Source organism: Octopus bimaculoides, chromosome 12 (genome assembly GCF_001194135.2).
Source record: "Octopus bimaculoides isolate UCB-OBI-ISO-001 chromosome 12, ASM119413v2, whole genome shotgun sequence".
Classification (NCBI taxonomy): domain Eukaryota; kingdom Metazoa; phylum Mollusca; class Cephalopoda; order Octopoda; family Octopodidae; genus Octopus; species Octopus bimaculoides.
The window spans coordinates 63,035,595-63,043,690 of record NC_068992.1 but is presented as its reverse complement, the minus strand read 5'-3'; the positions used below and the strand labels follow the sequence as shown (position 1 = coordinate 63,043,690).

The window sequence follows — 8,096 nt, the reverse complement described above, 5'->3', positions numbered from 1 at the left end:
TTACAATAATCATAATAATAATAACAATAACAACAACAACAACAGCAACAACAACAATAATAATAATAGTAATAATGATAATAATAATAATAATAATAACAATAATAATAATAATAATAATAATAATAATAATAACAATAATAATAATAATAATAATAATAATAATTACAATAATCATAATAATAATAACAATAACAACAACAACAACAGCAACAACAACAATAATAATAATAGTAATAATGATAATAATAATAATAATAATAACAATAATAATAATAATAATAATAATAATAATAATAATAACAATAACAATGACAGCGGCGACGACGACGACGACAACAACAACAACAACAACAACAACAACAACAACAACAACAATAATAATAATAATAATAATAATAATAATAATAATAATAATAATAATAATGATTTCATTAATTTGCCACAAGGGTGAAGGATGAGGGGACAATACAGAGACAGAGATAAAGTGTTGGGGGTTTAGATATAATAATGAAATGATAATAAAATAAGTATACGCGTTTTACACTGGAAAAGAAGGGTCATATGCATAGCATGCAAGGGTTAAAAAAAAAGGCGGGGAGGATGATAGAGATGTGACCCTCCTGAGATAATCGGGGAACCTCACTGTCCAAGATTTTCCTGTAATCCTAGGAAGAAGCGCCCTCTCCAATTCCTTCTTTCTGACTTACAGGTTCACACTTAGAGAGGTACCACCCGCTCTTGCCATTTTCGCAACTTTCACCCACCTTTCAATAGACTCTCTCGAGGACAGCAATGATGATGATGATGATGATGATGATGATGATGATGATGATGATGATGATGAGGTGGAGGAGGAGGAGAAGGAAGAGGACGTATCTTGGAGAGGCCAAATTTCCCTTTCATTTTTAAGTGAAAATAAGACGCAAGTTTTAAGCACAAGCGATTTATTCAATCAGCGATATAATATCCGTTTCGTTCCAATATCTTCTGCGAGAGAATTTCCTGTCTTTGCTGGTGAAAACTCTTCCAGGTATATTTTTACATTCTCTTCAGAATCGAATGTCTATCCATTTGTGCCATTGTGCCTTTTTAACATTTCTTGATGAAATTTAACGAAAATACTTTAGGGGATAGATAAAAAACAAACAATTCAGATGTTTATCGACTCATTGGATAGTCAGTGGTCAGTCAATCGAAATAGAAAACTAAGCGAGGAGACGGAATTTAGCTATGAGAGCAACCAACCAACCAACCAGCCAGCCAGCCAACCAACCATATATAATTAAGAATCTAGGAATAGACATAAGCACTAGGGTCGCAAATATATTCTTTAAAAGTGAAATTTTCGATAAGGCTACTCTCTGCACTAGAAGCCTTAAACTAGGGGCTGTTTTAGGGAAACGTTAGTCTCGATGAAGATTCACTCATCTATATATAGGTTCAAGCGCAGTCTAAGTTCCTCTTCCCTATCCCATTTTTATATGGATGCTCAGAGACGGAGGGCTTGATTGCTCCACAGAACCCCATCCTACTCCAGTGCATCAGGTAATTGAAGATTTTGCCTGTTTGTGAAAGAATACATCCTAACTGCAAGCATTTTTCTGGATCACCTTCAACCGATTCGAAATACCGACCTGTAAGAACCATAAGACTTAACTCCCTTGTGAAGGAAAGTTAATATCGACAGAATTACTCAATTACTTCTATGAGAACCTCATACTTTAAAAGCAGGCTCGTGCCGTGAGTAACTACTCAGGGTAGGCAGTTGGTGACGTTTATGTGGTAAAAAAAAGCAAAAAATAAACGAAACAGGCGCGCGACTGAGTTGGAGGCAGATTTACTTCTGCCTTTATAGCACATAAAGAAAATGGTGTTGTAGGAGTGTACACAGCATGTGTACTACAGCAGTTTTATGCGTAGCTTTAATACTGAGATTGAAAGGCAAGGATGAATTATGCCTACCTAATCTATAACGGACTAAGATACTTTCATAATTTTATTGAATTAGGGGAATATTTTGTCATAAAAGGAAAATGTTACTATCGATCTATTTTATTCAGGGTAGGCACGGCCTACCTTGCCTACCCAGGCGGCATGTCCCTGTTGAAAAGCTTTAGAAGCTTTTTACCGTAATTTTTATCTCGTGATCTGGCATGTCTAACCGACAGCGAACTTACAAACAACCATTAAGGAGCCAACTTTCAAAACAAATACAGCGAATTTTCCATTTATCAAGGTGTTATCATCTTTAGACACATTCCTTTGTACATAAGAAACTCTGAGTTATGCCCCTGTGATGCCCACCTATTAATAAAAAACTCTACACAAGGCACCGAGTACTTTTGCTTTAACTCGTACATTCGTACACACAAGCAAATACGTATATACATAAATACATACACACATACATACCTACTGACACACACACACACACGCTCACACAAACAAATGCACACACACATAGCTTTGTGTATTTCATCCTTCTGGGGTCGTTAGAATATGCACCAGCTCCATACTGGACTCGCTTTAATTAGTTTTTATACACCCCACACCACCACCACCACCACCACCACCACAAAATTTAATGACGTTTAATTTAGCCTTTATATAAAATCATGCGCACATAATCCCTCAAGCTCTGTCCCTCCCACTTCTACCTTTACGCTCATCTACGCTCCTCCGACCATTCTAACAATCTCTATTCAATATTGTATCCTACTGCTGCTGCTCCTCCTCCTCCAACTCCTCCGTTGTACACTCATTATATTTCTCTCTCACTTCTACCTTACCGTGCACCATTCATCGTCATTATACATTACCACTTCCGTTCACTCACCCATACTTTCTTCTTTTCTTCGCCCTTTCTTTCATTCATCTCAGACCTGTCTTCCTTACTTTTTCTTCCTCCTTCTCTTCCTTTCTTTCTTTGACTTTCTTTCTTTCTTTCCTTCTTTCCTTTCTTCCAATCTTTCTTTCTTTCTTTCTTTCTTTCTTTCTTTCTTTCTTTCTTTTCCCTTATCTCTTTCCTCTTTCTTACTTTTTCTCTTCTCCTTTCCTTTCTACGCATCTCCTTCAGTTTGTTTCTTTCAAACCCCATTCTTTCCTTCATATCATCTCCACTTATCGCTTTCTCATCCTCGCCCCACCCTCCTATCTAATCAGATGACCAACTAAAACAATGCGCTATTGTTCTCGCCTATATTATTATGTAAAATGGCCGCCAGCGCTCGAAAACCCACAAAGCAAAATGGCCGATTGAAACAGATGGTAATGGCGGCTTTTCGTATAACATGGACATCGGGAAAGAAACGTAAAAGGAAAAAAAAAAGGTGAGAGAGTAACAATTAAACCTAAATCATTCTTAAGTTTCCGAAGGGCGCTACTACTACTACTACTACTACTACTACTACTACTACTACTACTACTAACACCTTCACATCTATGTACTACATTCATCACGCTTAGCCATGGCAACGTCGACTTCCATCATCGTCATCATGAACATCATCGTCGTGGTCATCATCACAAGCCATCACCATCATCATCGTCATCGTCATTGCCGTCGTCATCAACATCATCAACACCACCATCAGCGTCATGTTCCCATTTGAAGGCAGCAACAGCATTAGTAGTAGTAGTAGTAGTAGTAGAAGTAGTAGTAGTAGTAGTAGTAGTAGTAACAGTGATGGTTATATTGATGATAGTTTTAATGAGGAGGATTGACATTGGTGGTGGCGGTGGTGGTGTTGTAGTTGTTGTTGTTGTTGTTGTTATTGGTGGTGGTGGTCGTAGTGGCAGTGTCAGTGGTCATAAAGACTATAATGATAATAATATTGATGGCGATGGTGATGGCGATGGTGGTGGCAGTTTTGGCATGGGTGTTAGTAACTGTGCTTCTTGGGAGCTAAAATACAACAAAGCGCAAAATGCCCCAAAAGAAATTCTGTAATTGTGTTTTGATAAATTTTCAGTCGTCAAAATTGCATTATGTTAAGGTAGATATGCACTTACCTACCAAAACGCACGCACACACACACACACACACACGCACACACTCATTCATATATGCATACATAAACACATACATGCATATGCATATATATATATATACATACACATATATATGTGTGTGTATATATATAAATATACATATATATACATATATACATGCATATATATATATATATATAAATATATATATATATATATATATATACTTATATATACGCATACATAAAATGTAAATATATAATATTCGTATATGTGTGCATAAATATACATACATACATACATATATACATACACACATTCATATATGCATATATAAATACACACACACATACATAAATATACATATTATATATACATATACGAAATGTAAATCTTGTATAAGATACATGTTTCCATAAATATACATGCATATATATACATACACACACATTCACATATGCATATATATACGTATATGTATATATATAATATGTATATGTGTACACATACATATATATATACATATACAAATTGTAAATATTATATAATATTCATATATGTGTGTGCATAAATATACATATACACACACACACACAAATATATATACACACATATATGGTTGTGTATACATATACTTTTATATATTATTATAATATGCGCATTCAGAGAATCGGTCACAAACAGGAAAACAAAAACAAACATTTACATATGGAAACATGATTCCTCCAGCCTTTTCTTTCGATTTTATATATGTATAAATTTGTGTGTGTGTGTATGTATATATATATATATATATATATATATATATACATGCACACGCACATTATCCGTATATGTACACGCAAACGATCACACGTGCACATGCATACTTGCACATGCATACTTGCACATGCACATTCACATGTATATACACAGACACGTATGTACAGTTGCCCAAATCCCTTTATAATACATTGATCGTGTTTAATTAAGGTCAAACTAAGCGTGACCCCTAACAAAACAGATGTCGGACATGAAAGATAATAGAGTTTGTGTTCGGATGTTATTAGATTTTTATCACAGTCTAATGATACCGTTGACCAAACTTAACGAACTTACCACCGAAAAGAATGTTATTCTCTAAGCATCAAGTATCAGACACCATTCAAGTCATAACGGAGAACAAAGCGTACGACTGGTGCTGCTATCTGGCGGCAGTTGAGGATTTGCCAGTTGTTTTCCCCCTTGAATTGCTTTCATAGCATAATACGCTCTGTTAATTAGTAACAAAGCAAAAAAAGAATATAAAAAAAGAACACACACACACACACAAACAGAATAAAAACAAGTTGAATTTGTTTCAAATTTGCCCCGGGATTAGGAATTGGTAAAGGCGCTGAAATGAACGTGTAGTAAAAAGCTTCCTTTTCAATCACATGGTTTCGCGTTCTCTCCCGTTGCGTGGGCAAGTGTCTTCTAATTCTCTATCTATCCCTCCCTTTCCCTCTCTTTCAATCTTTCTTACCCGCCTTTGTTTCTTTTTTTTTCTCTCTTTAGCCAAGAAGATGGTGTCTCGTAGTAAAGAAGACAGCAAGATACCATTCACGGACATTCTATGAGCACATTATTCTGAATCTCGAATTCATTGGTCGTCATGTAGCAACGTAACTGCACCAGAAACAAGGTGTGTATGCAATTGGCTGTTTTTGTGTGTGCGTGTGCGTATGTATATGTTTATGTCTGTGTATGGGTGTGTGTTAACAAATGTTCCTTATTAAAATTGTTGTAACCTTTTCCGTACCAGTCTGCCTCACAACGCCCTTTCTCTTTAACACAAACATGCTGTTGTGAAGTAATCTAAATTAAAAAATTCCAACAAAATTTCCTGTAAATTTATATTCCAAGCACCAGCTTGATAAGTTATGTTACTAAATTCTTCATTATTTTCGAAATTAATAAAAAGCGAGTCAGTGAATTTCAACAGATATTTGGTAATAAACGAGTTAATGTAATCCAGATTAAAACACGCCATTAAAATTTCTTATTAATTGACGTTCAAAGCACCAGCTAAATAATAAGTTATTTCATTAAATTCGTGAATATTTTCGAAATTAAATGAAACAAAGGCGGTGCATTCCAACGGAAATATGGTAACAAAATGGTAAACGAGCGTGTGTGTAGGGGGGTGTAGAGGGTGCGACAGGTAACTCGTCACCATTTTGTAGTTTTAATTTCACGTTTTCCATTGTTTGTTTTTGATTTTGTCCACTACAAAGTATGGTAGGGTCATCGTCTGTGAGAAAAACAGCACCATGGCGCAATTCACACTGCCAGAAATTTGGATACGAAATGTACTGCTCCAATACGAACATTTCAGAGTGTTTGGATGTCAATCTAGGAGGCAGTGCTAGGATTCGGAAAGAACTCCTGAATTTGTTGGTGAGATCCAGGCCATGGAGATCCAGGAACATGGTGGTGTATGGTTTTCTTATCAGGCAGGTAGTGCACGAAGACATTCGGTATTCCTCATAGAAGATGAGGAAGGGACAATTTTACCCCAAACCATCAAGGACAAGAGAAAAGACCGCGTTACGAAGCTTTTGGACAAATTCAAGCATCCCTTCCAATCGAACATGCTTTGGTTTTTCATAGACGAGAAAAGTTTCTGCCAGGATCAGATGGTGAACACACAGAACAACCGTTTGCTTGCCGAGTCCCCAAAACATGTACCGAGAGTGATAAAGATCAAACATCCAGTCAACATCATGGTGTTTGGATGTGATGGCGACGTTATGCCTCCATTCATCGTCCCACGCGGCGTCAGACTCAACACGAAGGCCTATATCAAGTCCCTGGAGTGAGTAGTACTGTCCTCGGTCTAGAGGGTGGCTGCTAGAACACCCTGTATCTGGCAACTGGCCTCAGCATCATGTCACGCAAGCAGAAGAACCCAATCGTGGCTGTCAAATAATTTCTGCGACCACATCACCCCTAACATCTGGCTACCTAACCCCCCAGACTGCAACCCCTTTGATTATTATGTGTTGGGCGCAGTTGAGCGAGAGATCAACAAAACTCCTTATAACACCAACAATGAACTGACGGCGAGGATTATGGCAGCATTCACCAACTTAAGCATGTCGTCTGGAGTCTAATGCGGGTCTTGCAGGAGTATTAAATACTCGGCAATGGTCTTAATAGGTTCTACAATATATATATTGTATTCCAGGTTTTCGTATTTCATATTTCCTGTTGTTTACGTTCTGCGATCTCCTGTGCCCATATATGCATATGTATAAACATATATATGTATTACATATATGTATGTATACACACACACACACATATATATATATATATATATTATTTATATTATTATATGATTGAATGCCACGCGTCCATTCTAAGTAAGTTTTATCTTAATAATTTCGATGCGACACTTTTCTATCTTTTTCTCTTGCCATCTCCTCTTTCGTTTCCTTTCTCTACTTTTTTCTAATTCTTCTTATCCCTTCTTCTCCCCTTTCGTTCTTTTCTCTCTCATCCTTTCTCTAACTCTCTTTCTCTCCCATCTGCCGTTCTCTATCTGTCCGTCTCTCTCCATCACTCTTCCTCCTTTGCTGTCTCGTTGCTCGCACGTGACCATGAGCCATCTTTCTTTTCCTAATTTGAGTTTCTTTCTGTCCTTCTAATCAGTCGCAGGGATAAGACGCATTTTTGTCTGTCTCCTGTCAGAGATTGTTCCTCCGTGTTCTGCAACTCACCTAGTTTAGGCTGAGCAGCCCTTCCTGTTTGTTTTTACTGTCCTGTTTTTGTAACCAGCTTTGACCCTCCGCAAAATCCCAAATTTCATTTAATTTGATTTGCAGGAGCAACTGTTTTGTCGAAGACTTATCTTGTCGTGAATAGCTCGAGATCCGAGTAAAAAACAGCCGACAACTTAAGAAGGGTCGTTTTTTAATGTTGCTTGCGTTGTTTTCCATTTGTTTCTTTCATTGTTCGCAAAAATAGGTTGTATTCCATGTTTTCGTATTTCATATTTCATGTTGTTTAAGTTCCGTGATGTCCTGTGCCAATATATTTGCATATGTATATGCATATATATATATATATACATATATATA

The 8,096-nt window shown here is 36.6% G+C and overlaps 1 long non-coding RNA gene across 2 annotated transcripts in view; it reads left to right on the top strand.

Moving 5' to 3' along the window:
* Positions 1-2,912: 2,912 nt before the first annotated feature.
* LOC128249210 (uncharacterized) overlaps positions 2,913-8,096 on the top strand; it is a 119,982-nt gene continuing 114,798 nt past the window's right edge. For both annotated transcript variants that reach the window (XR_008265328.1, XR_008265327.1), the window contains exons 1-2: positions 2,913-3,332; positions 5,530-5,656. This is a non-coding gene — a long non-coding RNA (uncharacterized LOC128249210). The remainder of the gene's footprint in view (positions 3,333-5,529; positions 5,657-8,096) is intronic.